General features: G+C 39.7%; 1 non-coding gene and 1 pseudogene across 1 annotated transcript; one reads left to right on the plus strand and one right to left on the minus strand.

The window, feature by feature from the left end:
• Positions 1-2,371: 2,371 nt before the first annotated feature.
• LOC126031889 (small nucleolar RNA SNORA4) lies at positions 2,372-2,508 on the plus strand. Its single transcript, XR_007503697.1, has one exon. It is a non-coding gene; the product is annotated as a small nucleolar RNA SNORA4 (small nucleolar RNA).
• Positions 2,509-2,966: 458 nt separating this feature from the next.
• On the minus strand, positions 2,967-3,153 carry LOC126031469 (uncharacterized; annotated as a pseudogene).
• Positions 3,154-24,221: the final 21,068 nt, after the last annotated feature.

The raw sequence follows: 24,221 nt of genomic DNA on the forward strand, positions 1-24,221 counted from the left end.
CCTAACACTCCTCATTGTGGGCTGTAGAACATCCTTTGTATCTCATTTATTCCTGATGCTACAGCTATGATCTCTCCAGGAATTATTTATTTTTTGTGCTTTACTCCTTATTCTTTTTTTGTATGTTTGTTGGCTTTTGGGTGTCACTTGGTGGTACTCAGGGCTTCTTCTGGTTCTGTTTTTTGGAATCACTCCTAGCAGTGCTTGGGGGGACCTTATAGGCTTTTATTGATTGAACCCAGGTCAGCCATGTGCAAGGCAAGTGCCCTATCTGCTGTACTATTTCTCTAGCCCCTGATGCCTGTTCATTATTTGAAGCTTTGAACCTGTATCTACTACCATTTGAATGTTCAGTATGTATATTCACAAATTAGCTTCACTCCATTCAGTATTATCTTTCCCAAAATATTTGTTTCAAACTCCACTACCATAGCCTAATAGAATAACCACTAACCATGTCTGGACTTTACCCAATTCTGTTGATTTTTTCCAAGGTATTGCTAAGAATCATTTTTCTGGACTCCATCCCAGCTCAGTTTTTCATTACCCATTAACTGGATTTGTTGCTATAAGTTCCTAAAAGTCTTTCTGATTTCAGCATCTTTATTGCATGAATGCCCTTTTCCACAAAAATAGACTTATTGGGCTGGATAGATATTATAGTGGGTAAGGCATTGCTTTGCATTCAGCAGATCCTGATTCAATCCCTGACATTGCATATAATCCCTGAAGCACCACCAGGAATGATCCCTGAGCACAGAGTCAGGAGCACCTGAGTTAAGGAAAGTATGGCAAAAATCCCTATATATGTACATATTTGGAGAGAGATATATTGATGTTATTTTACAGTTAACATTTTTCTAGTGTATTATAACCAGAGGTATTGAATTTGAATTATGAAATGCTAGTCCAATAATCTCTCCATAATTTCTCCATTTTCTTTTTCTTTTTTCTTCTTTTGGTTTTTGGGCCACACCTGGCGTTGCTCAGGCCTTACTCCTGGCTGTCTGCTCAGAAATAGCTCCTGGCAGGCACAGGGGACCATATGGGACACCGGGATTCGAACCAACCACCTTTGGTCCTGGATCGGCTGCTTGCAAGGCAAACACCGCTGTGCTATCTCTCCGGGCCCAATCTCTCCATTTTCTAAGCTAATTATTACTAAAATTAGTATCTGATCACTATTAATATAGTAAGAAGAACCACCTGATTTTTGTGCATTTATTTCATAAATATACAACATGCATTTCCTTTTTAATTGATATAACAAATGATAGTGAGATTTATATTTAGTTATACATTTAAGTGTAGATATATATGTATGTATGTATATATATATATGTGTGTGAATTTATGTTTTGGGGGACACACAGCAGTGCTCAGATCTTACTCCTGGCTCTGTGCTCAAGGATTATTCCTGGAGGTGCTCAGAGGACCATATGGGATGCCAGGGAACAAACGTGGGTCTGCTTCATGCAAAGCAAGTACTCTAATCCCTTTACTATGACTCTAGCTCTGGTATATGAGTAAATAGATTTAATTTTCTAATAATTCATTTAAAGCTGTCTATCTGTATTTGTTAGTAAATTTGTGCACTACTTCTATTTTCACATTGTCTATCACACTTGAATAAGGTGATTCAAGTTTCATCAAAGTAGCAAAACCTTAGTAATAATATCAAGCATGGACAGAGGTGGACCCACTATGGACCAGATGCTAATTGAAGGACTTTATGCATATAAATTCATTTAAACTTCACAACACTACTAGAGGGTCCCCAGATTCCTTGGTCCATCACCCTCTTGTTCTTCAAATCAGTCCTCCTTACATTGCACCTCCCCCATGTTCTTTTTTCTGGCCAAATCTCCTACTTCTTTAAATAATCCCTGTGAATATATGGATCCCATGTGGATCATCTAGGATAATCTCTTCAAGGTCATCTGATTAGCAACCTCAATTTTACCTGTAGCCTTAATTCGGGTCTCACAACATATTTGTAGTTCTAGGGATTAGGATGCAGACATCTCTTAAGGGGGGATGGTGATGGAGTGCTGGTGGTAGGGATGACTTTATTCTGGTGGTCTTATTCCCCCTGCCTTTTGGCCTTTTCTAGTTATCCTTAGTATTCAGAAATTCTGAAAATTTCCTTCTACAGTTGCTGTTGCTTATTATTCAGTGGGATCTGTTCCATTTAAATTGAGGTCTGAGAAATGTACCCTGAACAGTCCTGCTCATTTCCTTCCAACACTGGATCATTGCCTCTCCTCATTCTTCTCCCATCTGAATGCCTTGGGTGAGACTTGCAGCCAAGCCCCCCTTTGCTGGTCATAGTTCTCTTATTTTGGCATTTTCTGCTTAAGAAAAGGGGTCTATACCAAAAGTTAAGTTTTTGGGGAGGTTATTCAGTGACCTTTGCCAGCTTGAGCTCTTTGGGAGAATAAACTTGAAGACCACACTCCACAGTGGGCTGTGCCACTCATAGCTCACTACTATTTTGTGGCCTACATTGTAAAAAAAAAAAAAAAAAAGAAAAGAAAAGAAAAGGGGTCTGGAGCCAGCTACCTGAGTTCAGAATCCCAGATGTTCTACTTAATAATAGTGTGATGATGTTGGATAAGAGTATCATTTTATTAAAATAATTTTTATAAAATAATCATTTTATTATTATCATTTAGGTAACATGTTGACAATAGTGCTAATGCTTAGGCTTCCCCACTTCAAGGCTAAAGCCTTCACCTATACCTCCAGGTTACTTTTAGTCTACCTTCTCTTTCCTCTCCACGTCTATTAACATCTATTAATCTATTTTGTTAATCCAAGGCCAAGTGCTCACCATTGTTGGAAAATCTTTTCCCTTGTTTATTCTCCTTCCCCATATACTGCAAATGAGTGAAATAATCTTATATTTGTTCCTCTCCCTCTGACTTATTTGGCTTAGCATGACACCCTTTGACAGCATCCAAGTTGCAGTGAATTGCATGATTTCATCTTTTCTTTTTTTTTTTTTTTATCCCCTACTACCACAAATTATGCAGTTTAGTTTCCCATATTTGGGGAAATTGCAGGGGTCAGCACACCGGGAGTGCAATGGGCAAGCATCACCCTAGAGAAATCACCTTCGTGATCATGGTATCTCCCATGACAGATAAATATTCATCTTTTCTTTTGACTGAATATTATTTCATTGTATAATACCACAACCTCTTTATTCATTGATCAGAGTTTCTGTATGTTGTCTATTGTAATAAGTTCTGCAATAAACAGAGGTACACCTATATATATTTAACTGACTGTTTTTTGTGTTTGCTAGATAACAAAAATGGAACCACTAGGTTACATGGGAAACCCATTCTTACATCTTTGAAAAATCTTCATATTGATTTCCAATGAAGGCTGAACCAGAGACCATCTCCTCCAACTGAGAATGAAAGCACATTTTGTACCATATTTCTTTTAACACTGTTAGTTTTTCCAGTCTTTATGATGTAGGCCATTCTCACTCGTGTGAGACATGGCCCTTTGAATTTGCATAATAGTAAAGGCAATGAACACTCAAAAGTGCCATCCATATTTTCTTTTTGGGATAGTGTCTGTTCATCCCCCCCTTTTGATTTTATTAGTTTTCTTGTTGTTGTTGTTGTAGTTGTTGTTGTTGTGATTGACCTTATGGGTAATTTTTATATTTTAGTAATTTGTCCTTTGTATGAGATATTGTGTGAAAATATTTGCTACCATTAAGGTATCTTTATATTTTAGCCTCAGTTTCTTTTGCCATGTAAAACTGTTTTTAGTAGTCCCATTTGTTTAATCTTTTCTCACACTTGATTGGCCAGTGGTATTTCAACCTTGATGATGCCTTTAGATTCAATGTCTTGGAGTGTTCTGTCTAATTTTCCTCTATGTACTTTATGATTTCAGGCCTGATATTGGTCTTTAATCCATTTTGATTTGATTTTTGTACATGGCTTTAAAGAGATGTCTGAGTTCACTTTTTTGAATGTAGTACATTATATCATTGAAGTTCAATCATGAACAACTTTGCAATTGTGAAAAATAACTATACTCAACTATATTATGAGCAACCTTGTAATCATGGTGTTTAAATGAAGTAATTTAGGGGCCTGAGCGGTGGCACAAGCAGTAAGGCATTTGCCTTGCACATGCTAACCTAGGATGGACCACGGTTCAACCCCCCGGTGTCCCATGTGATTCCCCCAAGTTAGGAGCGACTTCTGAGCGCATAACCAGGAGTAACCCCTAAATATCACTGGGTGTGGTCCAAAAACAAACAAACAAAAACAATAAATAAAATAATTTAAAATAAAAAATAGTTTTTGGTAGATGGAGGTTTGGGCCACATCTGGTGGTGCTCAGAACTTACTTTCAGCAATGCTTGCAGGATCATTTGTAGTGGTAGGGAATCAAACTGTGATTGATCACATTTAAGGCAAACACCTAATCTCTTCAGCCTCTTATGTTTCAATATCTCTGTGCCAAACTCCTAACCAGGAAACAACTTTTTAATTTGAAGTAAGTAATCCCACTTGTTATTTCTTATTTTTGATGCCTTTGTCAATGGAGTCAGATCACAGATCTCTTAGGTCCATATCTTGGAGAGGTCTGCTTATGTTTACCTCAATGTATTGAGGTAAGAGAAAGACAAGAAATTTCACCTCATGGTGTTTCTGTTACCTTTTCTACATTAATAGGGGATAGTAATGAAAACTTACTTATGAAGACTATGCTTAGGTCCCAGGAAAGTCACTAAATGTTAACTAATAGTCCTTACATTAGCATTCCTTTTGCATTTGTGACCCTACTCTTTTTCCATAGGCACAGTACTGGAACAAAATACCTCTTAGTAAGTTAACATAGAATCTGGTAAATGGGTGACCCAGGTGGGTTAGTGGGTAGCTGTGTGGAGGTTCTCAGTTCCTTCTGAGAGAGGGGGCTTCTGATCCCATGGGCTTCTGAGAATTCCATATCTACAGTTTAAAAATAGGGCTTCATAAACAGTCATGTTTTCCCACGTAATCCTCATGAAGATCCGGGGCTCCAAATTATATAAACTTGGGTCTTGTTCTTCAGAATTCATGCAGTCATTTCTTTAAACAACTGTCCAGTAAATCACAGAACCTATTTCAAATGTCTGATAACTATAAACAAAAGATTTCCCCTAACTATAGACTCTTATCAATTTCTTGAGCTCATGTTCAGTAAAAAGGTAAAAATAAAAAAAAATCCATAGATATAGATTCACATTAGCTTTTCCTACAGTTTTAATAACCATTGGTCAAACACTAATAATGAAAATATAAACCTTTCCCTGTGTGGGGAGAATAGACTCTTTGGTTTCAAAAATCCAGTATTTCCCTAGTGGGATTTTTCTTCCCCAAGTCTAAAGATAACTGTCTTTTTCCTTTGATGTATTTCTGACTTGGAAACCTAGGAGGGAGAGCAACTTCCAGCAGACACAGAGCACCATTTCTTCTTTTTCCCTTCTGTTTTATTTGTTCATTTGAAACAGGACCACCACCAGCCATAATGACACCCTTGCTGTGATCCTCATGTGGAATAGAGATGATTGATCCCAGAGCTCGGTTAGTTTAAAGTGTATTTTTACTTTTATATTTATTTCTCTGTGCTTTCCATGCACCTGAAATCACATATTTCTCTCTCACCTTTTGTCTGTCTATTCTCTCCCTTTCCATCCTTCTGACTATATTGACCTCTCTTTCTTTTTTATTTTATTTACCTTTCTTTCTTTCTTTCTTTCTTTCTTTCTTTCTTTCTTTCTTTCTTTCTTTCTTTCTTTCTTTCTTTCTTTCTTTCTTTCTTTCTTTCTTTCTTTCTTTCTTTCTTTCTTTCTTTCTTTCTTTCTTTCTTTCTTTCTTCTCTTCTTCCTTCCTTCCTTCTTCCTTCCTTCCTTCCTTCCTTCCTTCCTTCCTTCCTTCTCCTTCCTTCCTTCCTTCCTTCCTTCCTTCCTTCCTTCCTTCCTTCCTTCCTTCCTTCCTTCCTTCCTTCCTTCCTTTCTTTCTTTCTTTTTTTTTGGTTTTTGGGCCACACCCGGTAATGCTCAGGGGTTACTCTTGGCTATGTGCTCAGAAGTTGCTCCTGGCTTGGGGGACCATATGGGACACCGGGGGATCGAACCGCGGTCCGTCCTAGGCTAGCGCAGGCAAGGCAGGCACCTTACCTTTAGCGCCACTGCCCGGCCCCTCTTTCTTTCTTTCTTTCTGTCTTTCTTTCTGTCTTTCTTTCTTTCTTTCTTTCTTTCTTTCTGTCTTTCTTTCTTTCTTTCTTTCTTTCTTTCTTTTCTTTCTTTCTTTCTTTCTTTCTTTCTTTCTTTCTTTCTTTCTTTCTTTCTTTTCTTTCTTTCTTTTCTTTCTTTCTCTCTCTCTCTCTCTCTTTCTTTCTCTCTCTCTCTCTCTCTTTCTTTCTTTCTTTCTTTCTTTCTTTCTTTCTTTCTTTCTTTCTTTCTTTCTTTCTCTTTCTTTTCCTTCCTTTCTTTCTTTGTCTTTCTTTTTTCTTTCACTTTTGGGTCATACCTGGTAATGCTCAGGGGTTACTTCTAGTTCTGTGCCCAGGAATTACTCCCAGCAGTACTTGGGGACCATTATGGACATCAGATATTGATGTGGGTCAGCTCATGTAAAGTAAGACTCCTACCAATTATAATATTGCTCTGGCCCCTCCACTGGCCTCCTTTGACTTTATGCTGTCTCTTAGGTACTTTCTTTAAGGCCTTTTGATGATGAGACATTCACTGCTTGAAAAGTCCTTGCTGTTCTTCTTTCCCATCCATGCCTCTTCATCAGAAAAACCTCTCTGAAAGAACCTCCAGGTCCCAAGCACTTCCCTTGTGACACCTTATGTTTATTCTTCTCAGCATGCAGTTCTAATGACATAGAACCTGAATGTGTTCCCTTCCCAGAACCAAAGTTTCATGTGAACAGGGCCTATTCTGTTTTTGTTTTAAAAAATAGTGGCCAGACCCAGAAGAGTTGAAGGCCCTGGGATATTTCCATTCCTCAATGTGCAGTGGGGTTAGCTGAATGGCTTGGAGTTGGACCTGGTGATGAAATGCTACTGGGGGGCCAGTAGGGCCATTTTGGAAGTGTTGGGGGGGAGTCTAGGTGGTGTTAGGAATGAAACTCAGGGCATTGTACCCATGAGACATGTGCTCTACTATTTGAACACAGCCTCTTCTGTTTTTTTTTTCACTGTATTGCCAGTGCTTTGCACAAACTGTACTGTTAATGCTCACTAAATATTTTACAGATAATTGGAAAAGAAGTTAAACTATCGTTATGTGAAGATGTCAGATAATACGCATAAAATATCTCAAATTCCACTTTAAAAACCTCTTGGACATAATGAGCAATATGACAAATAGAAGGATATAAAATCAATGACTTACCAGTGGTGGGAATGTGGTTAAAAAGAGCCCATATTCACAGCTGGTGGGAATATTGTTGACTGAGCTTCTATGGAAAACAATATTGAGATTGTTCATGAAAGTAAGATTAGAGCTTCAAATTATTCAGTGATTCTATGTTATGATATCTATCCCCCCAATACAGAAACATTGATTTGAAAAGGACTATGTATACCAATGTTCACTGAGGAACTTAGTTCAGTACTCATAACATGGGAAAACCCAAATGCCCAATGATAGGCAATTAGATATATGTTGTATATACATACAGTGCAATGTTATATAATCTTAAGAAAAGATGAAATTATGCAATTTGCTGCAACTTGGATGGAACGGGAGGGTGTCATGCTAAGTGAAATAAGCCAGAGAGATAATGGAAAATACTGGATGATCTCACTTATCTGTGTTTTATAGAGAAAAAAATGGAATAGTTTGCTTCAAATAACAATCCCTTGACCATAAACTACAGAACTGAAAATGCCAAATAGATAGGAAGTGGGTGGAGGAATGATCAGGTGGACTGGAAGTAACATAAGAACATTAGTGGATGGTCTTGAGCACTTTGGTGATGGTGAGGTGAGGTAAATGTATATATAAAATCATTATTATTGACACATAAACATGTGGCTACATGTTTACTACATGTTAATTACAGTTAAATCTAAAGTCATTAAATACTTGACATAGGACAAATGATGTCTTGAACCATGTCCTTGGGCTATTTGCAAATCTACAGATTTTATAAGCAATCCCTGTCCCTTAGTTTCACCTTCTGTGAAATGGAGATGCTTAACTCTATTCCTTTAGATAGTGCTTTGATAATGTGATGCACATAAAGTTCTTAGAAAGTGTTTCCTGCATTACAATAATGTCCAATACATCTTGATAATGATCATGACAAATACTTGTATCCTGTAGAAGTTTTGAGAAAGAAACCACTTAGTCAATAGTAGTTTCAATGGATCCAATAACACATAAAAGATGGAGTGGACTGATGTTGGACTGGATGGCCAGGGGAAGGCCGTTCTCTTTAGGCTGAAATCTAAATGGCAAGGGGGAAGGAGACAGGGGAAAGATTGTGGGGGGAAGTGCCACTCTAAAAACCCACAAGTCCATTCTCTCAGTCTTCCCATTTCCATGCTGTCAGATGGAGTGCTGTGTCAATTTACCAAATAATCTGAATCCTGGAGACTTGAGAGCATGTGGCCTTTGGGAACAGCAGTTTGTCCTTGGAGGGCATGGATCTGACATGTTGAGTTCACTCAAGGCAAAGGAAGGAGGTTTGGTGAAGAGGATCAACACTAACAGAATGACTAGAGTTTCAAGCACAGTAGTGATGGCATTAGCTTCATAAAATGACCTAGCATTTCTCCAAACTTGATTATGGGTCAATATATAAAGTCATTTTTACCTCCCTTTATTTGTTCACCAACTACTAGTTTTATTCTATGTGTAACCTGAAGTGCTGACCAGAAGTCCCCTTGATACTGGGTGGCAATGAACAAGTCAGCAAACACTAGGCAACTTGCTGGAAAATAACACAGAGCCAGGTCCAATGTGTGTGAGAGAGTGATCTGGGAAACTCTGAGAAGGTAACACTGAAGCAAGTACTCAAAGGGGTGGGACTCCAGCATATAGTGACAGGGAAGAGATTTTCAGACATCTGAAGAAGCACAGAATGCAAGAGAGAAACTTGATTGGCCTGAAAACCATTATGTTGGGAAGGATGCCCACCAGCTCGACTAGATAACACATTTTGAAGAGAGGGAGTGGGAAAACTCTCCACTGCTCACCCCTCCAGATACGGGGTAATGTCACTGCTGATACATATTCTGGTTATTTTGAAAGAAACTCATACATATTCATGAGGGACCCGGGGAGCATGCGCAATTGATGAACATGCAATAAACATCTATTTCAAGTACAGAAAAAGCAGTGGCATGTCAAGGTGGGGATGTATTGTTTCAGTATGGTGAGAAGAGGGTGAGTAGGGGTAAGAAATGCCCCATAGGTCAATCTCCACTGGCCAGGACTCTTGAGCCAGAGGCTCAGGGGGTTCTTGCCAGTACAAAATTATTCTTAAGGTTCTGTTTTGAGGCAATAAAAGAGAATGAGGTGACTTTTCCCCGGGGGAGGACTGTTGTCTCCAAACCACAGGCTTCAGGTTTGTCTGTTTTAGTTTTTCCTAAACTAGGATAATCTTAGGCTGCAAAAAACAAAATTACCAGAAGTAGAGAGGCCAAGTCTCACAGCACAATGGGCTGGAGCCAATCTAATGAGAGGCCAGATCGTGGGGCGTCTTGGACGAGGATGTAGAGTTTTCTTCCAGGTGCCTGGTTAGCCCTAGAAATATTTTAAGACTGGGAGGGACGGTCCAGGTGAAGACTTCATTTACATTTCAAGAGTGCTCAGAAACCTTTGGAAGCAATTTTCTCGGCTGACTTAGGAGGATTAATTAGTTAATATCTGCATGACACTCCAAACTCTTGCAGGGGCAGGAACATGTTATTATTATTTCCCCATTGAGGCTTTCCAAATGGAGGTCTGAGTACCTGGGACTCTTGCCCAAAGGAAGCTGAATGAGAAATGGTCCCATGTCCCCCGCTGAAGGAAACATTTCTTTCTCTGGCCCTGCAGGGAAATCTCACTTCCATTTTTATAAGGCCAAAGAGGGACTTAGGAAACAGGACCAGCTCTGACTCTGTAATTAATTTCAAAGCAAGTCTTTTTACCTTCACTGCCTATAAAAAGATTAAAAAAATAACTTTTGTTTAGGTAATACCCTTCTCTGGAGAATTCTCTCCACTCCACAGCTAGGACTTTGATCTTTTTGCCTTGCTGGGAAGGAGGCAGGGAACCTGCTACCTTTTCATTTGGACTTTTCTAAAAAAAAAAAAATTAAGTGAGACATCATAGCAAAGGTTTCCCAGCAACCTAGAATGCAGTGCTCCAATACTACTCCCAACCCTCTAACCCTGGTCCTTACTCTGGACTGTTCAATTCCTTTGTTTTCGAGATTTTGAAGTATTGCCAAAGATATTTATTCACTTAATCTCTTTGCCTTGCTTTGCCCCTCATCAAGGCAAATGCTGATCCCACCCCAGCTCTCAGTAAGCCAGGTACTCGGCATGCACCATCTCATTTAATTGGAAATTTCCAGTGGTAGGGTCTGTTGATAAGGCTGAAGGTCACAGATGAGGAGATGAGGAACAAGAGACTGACAGATGCTAAAGAACTTCCTGGGCTTCTAGTAGGTAGGGGCTGGCACTCAGACTGAAGCAATTTGATGATGCCAGGACAAACACCTTAACACATTACCCTTCATGATGCCTTTGAATGAAAACCTACAGACTAACAAGAGGTCATGGGAGCTTCTCTGTGTGGTGCCCCAGACAGGGCACCCAAAACCACCCTCTTTAGTTTTGGTGTTTGCAATATCCTACTTTGGAGGTGTAGGTGTGAGGTGGGAAGGAGATAGCAGGGTGTGGTATGAAGATGATGTCTTTCATGGCTTGCTGGCTAAATCTTGGGAAGTCAGCGCTACCACTCGACTCTGCCAAACTACTGTGTTGGCTGACTTCAGGTTCTGAAGGATGACAAGGCTTTAAAAAATCGACTGTCACTGTGGATCTTGGAACAGATAGAAATAGAGCGCCTGAGTCATCTGTTAGAGATGCCGGGGCTCTGTAGGGAGGGCCCACGGAGTGCCAGGGATGCTTTGAGAAAATGAACTGTTCCCCTTCTAATAGCCAAGTGCCCCAAGTCCTGTGTGACAAAATTAGGGGTTAAATGCTGGCTTGACCAGCCCCCTACTGCAGGGGAAATATGCATCTCTGAATTGCAGTTAAGGAAAGAACCTTCATTTTAGTCTTTGGTGAACTGGGCAGTTTGTGGCAGGGAAAGGATGTGTAACTTCTAATACTTTCCCCATCCCTTCTCTCTCTATTTCCATGATCCTATAAACCTCTGAAAACCTAAAAAAAACCCTATAAAACCACATTTCCAAGTGAGAAAATGATCAGACCTAAGGAGAGAGTAGTGAGAACCAACTATGAGAGCCAACTTGGACAGAGTGTGAGTAACATGGGAACCACTACTTATGAGTCTGTGAGGCAGTTGAAGTGTGTGTGAGTGAGTCCATGACCCGTAAAGCCTGCACTAACTCTAAGATGTTAGTGTCAAAATGGAATGAAATGGTAAGACACCAAGTTGGTATCTGCAGAGATTTTCTTGGAGTGGAAACCCATACATTTGGTGTCAGAAGTTTTGTGGCTGAAATCACTTGTGTTTTTGAAGAATTTGTGAATGTCTGATGATTTGATTATATCAGTTTAGGAATGCTTTGCTTGTGATATGTAGAGAAGTGAAATATGTAAGTAGGTTTGAGAGGATAAAGTTCACTGGGAAAGATAGTTGAAGACTCATGTAAGGCAAAAAGAAGGAACTCTTAGTGTTTCTGGGATTATAAGAGGAAAATAAACCATCAACCTAAAGAAAAAGCATTTTTATTTCAGCAACAAAATTTTGAAACAAAAAACAGGAAGGAAGACAGTTTGGAAAATACATTCATGGCAAATCCACATGTACTTCCAGTGTTATAGACTAAGATCCCCTCATAACCTCTGGTAGAGCCCACAGAACTCTGCATTTTTTCCTGTGAGAGATGCAGGCATGTAGGGTCCTGTCATTTGGGTTTTTTTCTTTAAAAATGTTTGAAACTTTAAACACCATGGCTTATACAGTTGTTCATAATATAGTCATTTCTGGTATTCAAGTTTCAACACAAATCCTTTCACCATTGTCTTTAGTTACCCACACCCCTGCCCCAGCCTGCTCTCTTAGCCTACACAAAATAATTTACATTATGTTGCTTGTTACAACATATACCCCACAATGGTGTAATTAAAGTTATTGTCTGAGTGTTTGTTGAGTTGTTAGGTGCTAGTTGAACTTCTTGTGTTATTGTTTTTGTTCAATTTGCTCAGGAGGCTTCTCCACAACTTCCTATTTAATATAACTGCCCCTACTGGGGTATCAGTACTGTGGTGTTTTGAAAATGCCATCTGGCTCCAGGAGCTGTGGAACTGGGATAATTCAGCAGCATGGCGACTCAGCTGAACTGTTAATATGCTGGTGGAGTTGGGTGTTGGCAGTGCATTGACTTCCAACACATCATCTTCCATCCTAAGACTCTAGCAGCCTGGTTCCAGAAACTAGTCTACCTGGTTTGGTTCAGATTCAGCATCTCTCCCTCATTCAATTTCCATACATAAGTGAACACTCCCTGTCTAGTCTTTCATCCTCCTTTGAATATACTTCTATATTTTAGTGGCCACAAAACCAAATACACAGCTGGATCTCACCTATGTGGAGCAAAAGGCCTAGGTTAGGTTAAATTGTGTAGATACTCCTGCTGGATGTTTGGATAACAAGGAAGAAAATGCTAATTGTGAGTAGGACAAAATAGAGCTAGAACAGCCTCATCTTGAAAGACAGGTTGCTGTGAAATTTGGGAGAAGCTTCCAAGAGAACAGAGTGGAACTATACTAGGAAGGTGAAGTGTCAGGGATAGTTGGGATCTTTTGGGTGTGTGTGTGACAATGTGGGGCATAGGTTCCACAAAACCAAGTATCTCTTTTGGGTGTGATTAAAGCTGTCCTATGGAGACCTAGAGGGAGCAAAGCCATACTTTATTTCTGTCCTGATTGTCATTGTAAAGAGGGACACAATGATGTTCTTGGGAAGGGTGTCTGTGACTCCACCCCGGATTTACGGATTTACTTGTAACTACCTGAAAGATCGGCCCATTCCTGGGAGGGGTCTTGGGAAGGTTAGATAAGGCCTTTGACCGGAAGGGCAAGGGAGGAGAAGGATTTTGCCAGCATGGAGGTTGGAGAAAAGATGGCTGAAAGAAGTTAAGATGCAGGGCAAGCTAAGAATGGCAAGTTCTTAAATAGGTTTATGATATAGGCCACACAAGTGATGGCCAGGGCCAATAAAGATGTTATCTCTCTGGAAGCCTGCCTGTGAGTGAGTTCTATACCCGCCGCTTTCCTGGACCCAGATACCCGCCGGCTGAAGGGGGTTGCAGAGCCACGTGGCCTGGGATGGCAGAGAAAGGTCCCTCCATGTGTCCACCATCATCCAAGCCCATCCTAAGGGCTGTAACTCTGCACCTGGCGCCCCATCCAAAGGGTTAAATGCAACAGGTGTCAAGAGGCATGTTGAATTGGCGAAGATCATAATGTCTAATCCAACATAAGTGTGAGAACATTGCTTCTATATGACAAAGGAGTTGTTGAGCAGAACACTTGACTTTCAGACTAGGGTGTGCTATCTTAATGCTATAAACTGGCAGGTAGAGTCATTTAGAGATCGGAGGGAAAAAGCAGGCAGTGTTAATCCCTAGAAAATCTTGACCTTATTCTTCAGATATATGCTTACTTAGGAATGATATTGCTGGATCATATAGAATTTCTGGATATTTTTTCTTTTGTTTTGAGACCACACCTGGTAGTATTCAGACTTACTTCTGACTCTCTGTTTAGGAATCACTCCTGGCAATACTCAGGAAACCATATCAGATACTGGGATTGAACCAGGCTCAGCTACGGGTAAGGAAAAGAAAGGCACCTTAACCCCCGTATTATCTATTCCTGCTCTCCTGAAATTCACTTTTTTGTTTGTTTGCTTGTTTTTAGGTCAGATATGGCTGTGCTCAGGTCTTACTCCTGGCTCTATGCTCAGAAGCCACATCTGGCAGTATTTAGGGCGCGCTATTAGATGTCCAGAATTAAACCTGTATCGGATGTGTGCAAGGCAAATGCTCTACCCACTGTACTATCACTTTGATCCTGAAGTTTTCTAAAAAAGAAAAGAAAAGGAGTCCCCACAGCATTTTCCAGGAAGTCTGTACCAACTTATATGACCACCAACAAAGTACCTTTTTCAGCTCTTATCATCATTACCTGTTGTCTTTCATCCATTTGACACAGGTCATGTTCACTGGTTGAGAAGTATTATATTATATTGTATTTTTATTTTATATTTACCTAGTAACAAGTGGTGATGAGCATTTTTCATGTGTCTGTGAGCCATTTGTGTGTCAATGTTTTCCTTCTTTGAGAAAAATATACTAAAATCTTGTGTCTATTTTAAGGGAGTTTGCTTTCAGTTTTGTTGCTGAGTTGTGTTTTATGTACTTGGATACTAGTCCCTTGTCAAATGTATGGTGTGCAAATATCTCCCAATCACCAGGTTTTTTGTTTGTTTGTTTGTTTTTATGGGATCTCCTTTTACAAAGTAAAAGATATTTTATTTTGATATACTCCCATTTGTTTATTCTTGCTTTTGTTTTCTTTGTCATTGAAATTTAATTTCAACTTACCCCACATATTGATGTTGTTGTGTGCATCACATATGGTCTCTTCTGTGCTTTTTATGTTTTTGAATTCAACAAGCCATTTAAATTAATTTTGTATGTTGTTAGTGATACCCTCCTTCTCTTTCACTCCTTTTCACTGTCATCACACCCCTCCCCTTTTCAGCTGCCTGGTTTTCCCACTGCCATTTATTAAAAATTCCTGCTTTTCTCCATCATATGGCTTTAGCTCCTTTGTCATAGATTTTATGTCCATAGATATGTAAGTTTATTTCTGGGCTCTCGAGTCTACTCCATTGGCCTGTGTGACTGTTTCTTTTTCCAATACGATACTCAAATTTTTTTTTTTTTTGGTTTTTGGGCCACACCATTTTGACGCTCAAGAGTTACTCCTGGCTATGTACTCAGAAATCGCCCCTGGCTTGGGGGGACCATATGGGACACCGGGGAATCGAACCTCGGTCCATCCTACGCTAGCGCTTGCAAGGCAGACACTTTACCTCTAGCGCCACCTTCCCAGCCCCATATGATACTCGATTTTAATTATTGATTCATAATATAGTTTGAAGTCATGGGGTGTGATGCCTCCATTTTTATTTTTTTGTCTTAGAATTTCTTTTGCTATTTGGGTTCTTTTGTGGGTCCATACAACTTTAAAATTGCTTGTTTTATTTCCTTGAAAAATTCAATTGGAATTTTCATAGTGACTTTATTTGATCAAGGACATTTAATATTTTGTTAAAACTGTTTGAAGTCTTATTAAAGAGAAATAGAGCATCCTTAAAATATCATTAATAAACTCTCAGTAATTAATCAGCAATTAATAAAATCTCAGTAGTTAATTTGTGTATGAAAAATAGAAATGAATTCTTCCTATGTGCTGTTTATATAGCATTTTAAATCCATGATAAATGAAAGCAATTTTAATATGTAAGGGAATGTAAATAGAATGAAGATTTGGAATTAAAAAATGAGGGGGGAAATGAAACTGGTCACCCACCTTAATTTTTAATGTTGAGGTTAAATGTAGGCAGAGCAAAAAGCAGGATATAGAGAGGACTTTTGTGATAGCAAAAATAGGTAATATTTATTGAACTTCAGTACTTTTAATATGAATTAATTGTTACAGCAACCCAATGTCATAAAGAAACTGGGGAACAATAGCTAACAAGATGGAGAATTAGAATCACATAGTCATACTATATTATATATTACATATATAATATATATACATATATATTAGAGTAGTCCTTACTATTTCCTTTACAGACATGAAAGTCAGGTATAAATTGTTCCTACTTTGTTATTATACCTCCATTTATATGAGTGGGGATGATAATTCTAAATACAAAATTTTTGTGTTCTTTATAATGACCTATGTAGAAAGTTCCTCAATCAGTGAAAATTGGACAGAATAGACTCTAATCTCTCTTTGTAGTGGAAATTATATTGCCCAAACCATACACACACACATATATATGTATATATATGTATATATATATATCACTTTCAGAGATCTACCATTTCAGCTATCCCCAATTAATGTGTCCATAGCAGGATTGACAGTTTTTCTGAGTCTTTTTTGGATCAACCAAGCTAAGGACCTGGCATCCTGGACTTCTTCCTTTTTATTCCTCTCATCCCAATCCTCATATGTGATTGGCCATTACATCATCAGATGTTAATTGTTTCCCACCCAGCCATGCCCTACTAACCCCCAATCTCTACCCCAATGGGAGTCCTTAGAGACTAAAAATAATGCAGCAGTCAGTTCTCACATGTGATCCTTCTTAGTTTTTTTGTCATCCTGTGTTTAGTGTTTCCATTATTTTGTTTTATTTTTTCTTTTATTTTGATTTGTAACCTTTTGTGGAAACTTGAAAGGCATACACTGTGATTTTGATAGTCATTCTACTAGCAGTTCCCTTCTGATTTTAAAAGAAATCTATATTAAACTATCAAAAGTCAATGACATAACTGCAATTCTGGGGTTCTCCTTATTATGAATGGAAACTTTCATTTATGATTTGCAGGCCCTAGACTTTGACTAACTCTACCCCTTAAGAATGATAAACAAGGCCCGGAGAGATAGCACAGCGGTGTTTGCCTTGCAAGCAGCTGATCCAGGACCAAAGGTGGTTGGTTCAAATCCCGGTGTCCCATATGGTCCCCCGTGCCTGCCAGGAGCTATTTCTGAGCAGACAGCCAGGAGTAACCCCTGAGCAACGCAGGGTGTGGCCCAAAAACCAAAAAAAAAAAAAAAAAAGAATGATAAACAAAAAGCTTGTGAGAGACCATCTGTCTTTACCCAAACTTTGAGAGTTGGATGGGCTAGGAAGTACTAAGGTCGGATTTTTGATTCATCCTTCATTCTCAACTTTAAGTTACTTCAAAGATACCTTCAGTAGAGCAAACAGATAGCTCAAAGGACTGGAGTGCATGCTCTGCATGCAAGAGCTCTTGAGTTAGAATCCAAACACCAAGCTTCAAGTAGCCCCTAAGCACTGCAGGGTGCAGCCCCAAGGCAAAAAAAAAAATCTTTTTGTGTCTTGTTTTGGGTGCTGGAACTGCAATGTAAAGAAAATAAAGGCAGAGTCCATGCACAAATCAAGGTGTTGTGATGGTCAGAAACAAATGAACATTCTGGACTTGGAGTGTGGGCAGGAACAAGGCAGTACAAGATGAAGTTAGAAGGCTGGTCTGGTATTAGATACCCTCTATGATGCTGTTCCCAAATCTCCTGGCAGTCAGAGCACTGTAGAGCAAATGTTCTGCCCACCCCTAGAGCAACTGTATAATTCTCCTTGAAGCAAAAGCTTCAGAGACATGACTCCAAAGATGGGGAAAGACAGCACAAAGAGGGGCTTCACCTCCCCATGATTAGTGGTTACTCTCAGGCTTGACTCCAGGCATTCCTTCCTCCCTCACAGAGAGCTCTAGTTAAGAGAGATAACAAACCACTTTAATTGCCCACTGTGCTGCTCCCAAAATATTCCTAAACCCCAGCATTTATGCTTATCTTCTTCCTGCTCCTCACATCCCCCTGGCTATGCTTCTGCCCATGTGCTTATGCTTCTATCTGGCCCAGCCACCTGCACATATCCCAGTTCCTTTTGTCCTATATAAGCTTTGTTGGAATGGAATAAAGTGTCTTTTCATCAGCCTGGGATCTGTTCTATCCCTGTCATAAGCTGGGGGGAACATACTTGGTCCTGAATGCACCAGGAAGATGGAAGTTGACTCTCACTGACCGACTGGGTTAGCATAGTCTGGGTCATAACAAAGAGCCTGGCTGCTCAGAGGAGTGAAGATTTCTTTCAAGGCTGGTTCTTCAGGGGGTAAAGTCATAATGCTATTCAACTTTGGGAAAAGCAACTTCAAGCAGAGAAGCTCCAGACTGGGGGAGAGGATGTCTCACAAGGAAAGAAGAGGAGGTCAAGGTAGACTCACCAGGGCATGAGTGGTTACATAGCAGAGAAGTGGTTCTATTTCCCTGGGGCTGTGCATACTGATATGGGAACGATGGTTTATTAGTTTTTCTGTAAACTGCATGAAAATGCAGAGCCAAAGAGTAGATCCTTAATGAACAAAAACCCTCTCTTACTACTCCAGTTCCTGACCAACCCTCTTATCGACACCTGGAGGTAGGGGAGGATGAAGTTCAAAAGATGGGTAGAAAACCCTTAGAATAGGAGAATGATCTTGCACAGGCATCCAGACCCATTAAGTGCAAGTGATTGCTATATACCCTCCTCTGGGGGGCGCTAGACCTACAATGACAGGTTTAAAGGCAAAAGGAACTCAGTGTTCAAGACCAATAGCAAGGTGCATGGCAACCAGGCACAAGAGGACCAGAAGCTGAGGTAACTCTCTGCAACACCTGTCAATCAAAGAAACCTACCTGAAAAACCCATCTACTTAAAATGAAAGAAAAGCTCACAGGTCCAGACAGAGTAGAACTCCCTGAACTCCTGAAGAGGTCCACTCTCTCCTTTAGTGTGTACTTTAGCTTGCAATAGACTGGGTTCCTGACTTGAAACTTTGATATTGTAACCACCCCCTACACACAAACCAGGGTTGAGGGAGAACCTGAAGGACATTTCTCCTGGCATCTCTGGAATATCAGCCAGTTTGTATAGGATCTGGCATAGACACAGTTTCAGGCACCCACTGTGCATCATGGAACACACTCCCAATAAATAGTAGGGAGCCTAATGTACTCACGGAGGGGACTTGCCCTGGAGTGTAGGGACAGATGGTGAAGTCACTTCCTATTTCACCTTGTTGACCTGACAGCATGTGAGAAGTTGCCTTCACTGAGGTCGAATCTACTAAGTTGGTCACAGCCCAAGAAAGCCCATCCGATAGGCTGTTTAGAAGCTTCTAGAAGCTTCCAAGAAGGGAGGTCAGTGTTCAAATGCTCGTAGTTGATGCCCACTGCCCCTTCTGATTTCCAGGACATGAGGTCGGGGAAGGTTTGATCAGTTTAACATGCTCAACAAACCACCTTTCTACAAAAGGGTGTTTTGTATCAGCTCAAAGAATTCCCTTTCTCTCATCCTGTTCCAATCTGTGCAGAGGAAATTCCTTGATACTTTTTTCTTCTTGCTACTTCTCTCCCTATGCTTAGGTTCACTCTAGGTGATGCTTTGGGGGGTGGGAACCTTGTGGTGTTCAGGGATCTAACTGGGTGGGCTGCTGGCAAGTACCATAATCTCTGTGTTATTTCCCTGTCTGATGCTCCTTCAAGCTCTTGACATGTCAGTCACATCTGATCTGAATCTTCTGGTAACTACTGGCAGGTGGAGGTTTGAAAGGAGGCCCACATCATTAGAAATGAGGAACATTAAAAAAAAATCTCTTCTTGAAGCATGCCTCTAAAGAGCCTTTCTTAGAAGAAGGCTGGTTTATATGGCTCAGAACAAAGACCTATAAGTCTGCTCTGTTCTTTCATTGGAGTTAAAAAAATTTTTATTAAAAAAAGCCGAAACACCTCTGCCAGTATATTTGGGAGGAAACACTGTCTTAATACTTGGATTTGCAGCTCTTAACGGGAGCTGGTTTATGAATAAGTATTCTCTTTCATCAATGTCTGTTTAGGTCACAAAGGGTTAATGTAAAAAAGGCCTGGTCCCCCAGGCAGGGACCCCTGCCCTGGAGACACAACTAATTATATGGGCTCTGGGAAATCTCTGAGCTCATTTCAAGGTAGATCAGAGGTGATTTTTGAAAATGTATTCATAGCTGGGTGGTTTTTGTCAGAGGAGGGAGGTCGGGAAGGAGTCTTCCTTTATTTATTTATTTTTTTTAGGAGTCTTCCTTTAGACTAATTGGTTGTTTGTGTGCCATGAGAAGCAGCTCTTGGAATCTGTTCGGTGGCAGCTTATTTTATTCTTTGTTCCATCACCAGGACTTATCACTAGAAAATTCAATAAATTAATGAACTCTGCAAATAGATAAAATGATTAGTAGGTCATTTCTCGGTGAACAGAGTGGTTTGAGTTGAAGTGAATATGATGGATGAGAGGGGCCAGGCAGCCAGGAGGCAGTGGGCAGGTGTGGGGAGCCTAGCTGATGAAACCTGGGACATAGGACACCTCAGTAATTCCTAATCTGGTCACCCACGTGACCAAAAGGCCCATGCCTTGAGAACAAAGGAAATAGACAAAAATAAAGTAATTCAGAGCAGCCCAATATATCCAGCCAGAAAGAAAAATATAGAGTTTGCCTTTGTGTTAGCAAACATTATTAAGAACTTTGTTTGAATCTTATGCCTTTTAGTAAAACGTGCTCAGGTCTACCTCTGCCCCTCCCTACTACCTGCCCCAATTTATGCTAATGAATGCTTGTAACTGTGATTGGTGTAAAATTTGTAACACCCCTGACGTGTTTCAGCCCTTAAAAGCTGATCCCCCAACAATAAACTTCCCTTTTTGAACAGCATGTGTTGTCTTGAAGGCTTCTTTTACTAATCTCTCTAGTTCTTCTTTACAGGTCGGTTCTGCTCGAGTGAACCCACTAATAACTAGCAACTTTCATCTCCACACCCCCGCGGGTCGGGGGACTCCCACGAAAGTTGCAGAGTGGCGCCCCGTGGGAGCTCGAGTTACAGAATCTGATCGGGTGGCAGAGTGCGACGAGTCCGGAGCTGAATTACGTCAGGTAAAATAAATTAAAGCAACGTAATTTAGTTAGTCTAATGCCTAGGTAAAAACCGCCACCCCATTACAGTCCCAGAGTAAAGATGGGGACCAGCCCGAGTAAAGGGGCGAAAATTATTATATACAAGAGGAACTAAGAAGTAGGAAGGTTAAAAGTTAAAGAAACTTGTTAAAATTTTTGGATCTGCTCAAAAGCATTATTGTTAACTCAAATCTTAACCCTAAGAGCTTGCAGATTGTGAAAAATGCTCGGGAAAACTTAATAATGGCCTCCAGTGCCGGCTCCCAATCTCTCCAAAGGAAACTCAAAGAAATGTGCTCTCTCTCTACCAGCGTTTACCCCTCCCTTCGAGCTGTCGCCTCAGCTCCCCGGACGCAGACTCGGCAACAACCTTGCTCTCCCCCCCTGCCCTCCTGGCCAGCTGCCGTTTTAGCGATCAGCTAGCAGGGCGGACACCCCTCCCCCCGCTAGCTCTAGCTCGCTGCTGGAGCCCCCACAGCCCCTCCGGCTGAGGATGTCGAGGCAACAGCCCCAGATCCAAAGCTCCCCAGAGCGCCCCATTCATAAAACCTTTTGGTGTTTTAAAAATTTAAATGTACACACAGGTATTAAAATCTGAGTCTTTTTATATTTCTATTAGAAAATTTATTTTAATTCTTAAGGTATTTAAAAAAATGTTAAAAATAATGTGGTTAACCTTTTTAAATAATATAGTTAATTTTATTGCAGTTAACACCCAGGTGTGCTTCATAATACCCTTAGTTTTAATTTTGTGCTAAAGAAATTGTTCTTTACCTTTGCATTACAACAACTATCCTTTTAAGTGTATTCAAAAGGTCAGCACATTATACAAATCTGTACATTTGTGTCAAAGTAAAAAACTAGTATTAATAAAAATATATATATATATTTAATTTTATAAGTAATATTATAAAAGCAAATTAACTAGTATCAAATATAATTTTGGTCTTAAGTTCTAGGTGTAAAAATGCATCAAATGTCTTTAACTATATTTTATAATGTCTAAACATTTTGTTAATTTGGTATCTAATATTTTTTACAAATTATTCACTTAAAGTCTTCAAAGTAAAAACAGTTATTTTTTAAAGTCAGTTTTTATACCTTTAATAATCATAGTTCATGCTCTCGTGTTTAATCATAAAAATTTTAACACTTTATTACAGCTCTTACTATTCTACTGTGAAACCAATTTATAACAAACCTGTTCATTTTCAGCAAATAATATCATACTTCAGAGTGGAAACTCCTTTTTCAGTGCTCCCCTAACCATTTCACTTAACAAAATTTTTTTTAATTGCTAACATTTTACTTCATGTTTTAAATTTCAAATTAGAATTGTTTTAAAAATGTTTTGTGTTAAAGCTAAACCTTAAAATTTATTTTCAGCAAAGTTCCACTCCAGCTACATTAAAAAAATTTTTTACAAACATGCCGGCTAAATATTTAAAAGCGCTTGTCAATTTTTCTAATGCAAGTTTTAAATAAATCCTCTTGTCTGTTCATGTGTGTGTGTTATGTGTGAAAGTGGCCACAATGTTGTGTTTCGTGTTGTTTGTTTTGTCTATTTGTTATTTTTGCATTTCATAATAATACAATTTTTAAAGTCTTATCCATTTTTGAAATTTCAATTAATTTTTTTTTATCTGGCTTAGTCTGGTCATCTAACTAACTGTAAAATCCTGCTAAAAAATCCTGTGCTAAGCTAGCTTTGTCCTAACAGCATGGCAGAAAGTGTGGGGAATGGTAAAATCCAAAATTTTTCAATGGCCATCCGGGATAACTTTTCCCTGAAAAATTTCTGAACTTTACAATCCCCAACTTTCCTGCTATGTGTAATTTAAGGCCTATAAAATATAAATTTGTAGCAAAAAAAAAAAAAATCATTTAAGTTCAGGTTAAAAGTTTTTGAACAATTGGCTATCATTAATTATAAAATTTTTTTAAGGCTAAAGTCTGGCAAAAGTCAGAAGGCATTCCTGTGGCATTCAAAAATAATCATTTTACCTCCTGCCAAGTTGTTTTCTTATAGACCTCCTACAGCTTCCTGCAGTCCTGTCCTCATTCACTTCAAAAAAGCCTGCCACCCCACCTGCTAGCTGCAATTCCTGCGGACCTGTTTCTGACTAACTCCACCTTTGACAATGCTGAATTTGGTACTCTGCCTGGCTGTCCTTAATGCCCACTGCCACCAACCACCCCCCTTCGCACCAAGGCTTCATTAATTTGTTTGCTACACTTGACTCTCCCTTGCAAGACGTTGACAACACCTCTGGTTCCTTCCCTTCCCCTTTTATGGCGCCGAAGCTCTTCAGAACTCTGCCTGCTTCCCCACCCTTCCAGCCCATGCTGTCCTCCGAACCCCCCTCCTCTTCTCAGCTCATCCTTGTCATAATCAACGCCTCCGCCCAGACGCCTTCGGTACCTGCTATTCACCCACCTCACCGGCCTAAATTGCTGCCTTGACCTGCCTTACTTCACCAATGACACCAACCTTCTGCGATGCGGTATGAAGCTTCAAGAACGTGGCTTAACTTTAAAACTAGTGGTGGGACTTGAACTTTGCCCCTTGGTACCCAATATGATTCCCCCTATTTAAAATTGTAATCAAATTCTTGTCGTTAATTTCTCCTTTCAGTTCATAATTGCCCCCAATTCAACGTTTCTTGCCTGTTTTCACTGGTTTATCTCCCCCATTGTTTTACATTTGTTTCTTTAGTCCTAGAACTACTGTGTTTTGGTTGTTTTAATGCCAAAATTAACTGTTAAATCAAAAATTGCCTTATTACCTCTTAAATATAACTTTGTCTCTCTCCCGCTGCAGTATAAAAACAAACATTGCCTCCACCCCAGCCTTATTGAAAGGCCTGGGTGTTACTGGTGTAAGCACAAAAATCTATTCATTGGTTCATACTCTAAAATCTGTTAATGCCTCATAACTGTTGTTAAAAATGTTTACAAACTTAGAAAAAGTTTACACTACTTAACTGTTCAATCCCTAGCAGTATTAAAGCAGAAAAACTGCCGTGGTTTAAAATTAACCTTTTTTGAGGGAAGGGGAAATTTGTTTCATCCTTAGAATAAAATGTTGCTTTTTAAAATAAACTTGGCTTAGCTAGAGATAGCATTGGACTTGTGGAGGAAAGTCTAGAGGATAGAAATAGACAGAGGGATTAAGATAAGTCCTGATATAAAAATTGGTCCTCTACCTCATCCTGGCTG

The sequence above is a fragment of the Suncus etruscus genome, chromosome 15 (assembly GCF_024139225.1).
Source record: "Suncus etruscus isolate mSunEtr1 chromosome 15, mSunEtr1.pri.cur, whole genome shotgun sequence".
NCBI lineage: Eukaryota > Metazoa > Chordata > Mammalia > Eulipotyphla > Soricidae > Suncus > Suncus etruscus.